Source organism: Gossypium arboreum, chromosome 4 (genome assembly GCF_025698485.1).
Source record: "Gossypium arboreum isolate Shixiya-1 chromosome 4, ASM2569848v2, whole genome shotgun sequence".
Taxonomy (NCBI): Eukaryota; Viridiplantae; Streptophyta; class Magnoliopsida; order Malvales; family Malvaceae; genus Gossypium; species Gossypium arboreum.
In genome coordinates this window covers 115,064,527-115,065,285 of record NC_069073.1, presented here as the reverse complement: position 1 = coordinate 115,065,285, position 759 = coordinate 115,064,527, and the positions used below count along the sequence as shown (strand labels likewise).

At 38.3% G+C, this 759-nt stretch overlaps 1 non-coding gene across 1 annotated transcript; it reads left to right on the top strand.

The window, feature by feature from the left end:
- The first annotated feature begins 272 nt into the window (after window positions 1-272).
- Window positions 273-379, top strand: LOC128292295 (small nucleolar RNA R71). The gene has a single exon (XR_008282280.1). It is a non-coding gene; the product is annotated as a small nucleolar RNA R71 (small nucleolar RNA).
- Window positions 380-759: the final 380 nt, after the last annotated feature.

The window sequence follows — 759 nt, the reverse complement described above, 5'->3', positions numbered from 1 at the left end:
TAGAACCATACAAACTGTCAATCTTTTTATTTAATAGTTCTACCTGGTTAGATAGCATAGTAACCGCGTCGAGGTTGAAAACACCGGCTGATTTTATTGGCTTTGTTCTCATGACTTGCCACTGATAGTTATTCAATGACATCTCTTCAATAAATTCATAAGCATCTTCAGGTGTTTTGTTGTTTAAAGTTCCACCGGTGGCTGCGTCGATGAGTTGTCTTGTTGAGGGGTTCACACCATTGTAAAAAGTCTGAACCTGCAGCCATAGAGGTAACCCATGGTGAGGGCACCTTCTCAATAGGTCATTTTATCTCTTCCATGCATCATAAAGAGTTTCTAGATCCATCTACACAAAAGAAGAGATATCATTCCTCAACTTAGCCGTTTTAGCGGGCGAAAAATATTTAAGTAGAAATTTTTCGGTCATTTGTTCCCAAGTAGTGATTGACCCTCGTGGTAACGAGTTTAACTACTGTTTAGCCTTATTCTTTAATGAAAAGGGAAATAACCGAAGGCGAATGGCATCGTCAGAAACACCATTGATCTTAAAAGTGTCGCAGAACTCCAGAAATTCTCCAAATGAGTGTTTGGATCCTCGTCCTACAAACCATCAAAATGAACAAACTGTCGTATCATTTGAATCGTGTTAGGTTTCAGTTAAAAATTATTTGCAGCAATAGCAGGCCTAACTATACTCAATTCAGTTCCTGTTACATTAAGTTTAGCATAATCATACATAGTACGAGGAGCAGGATTTTG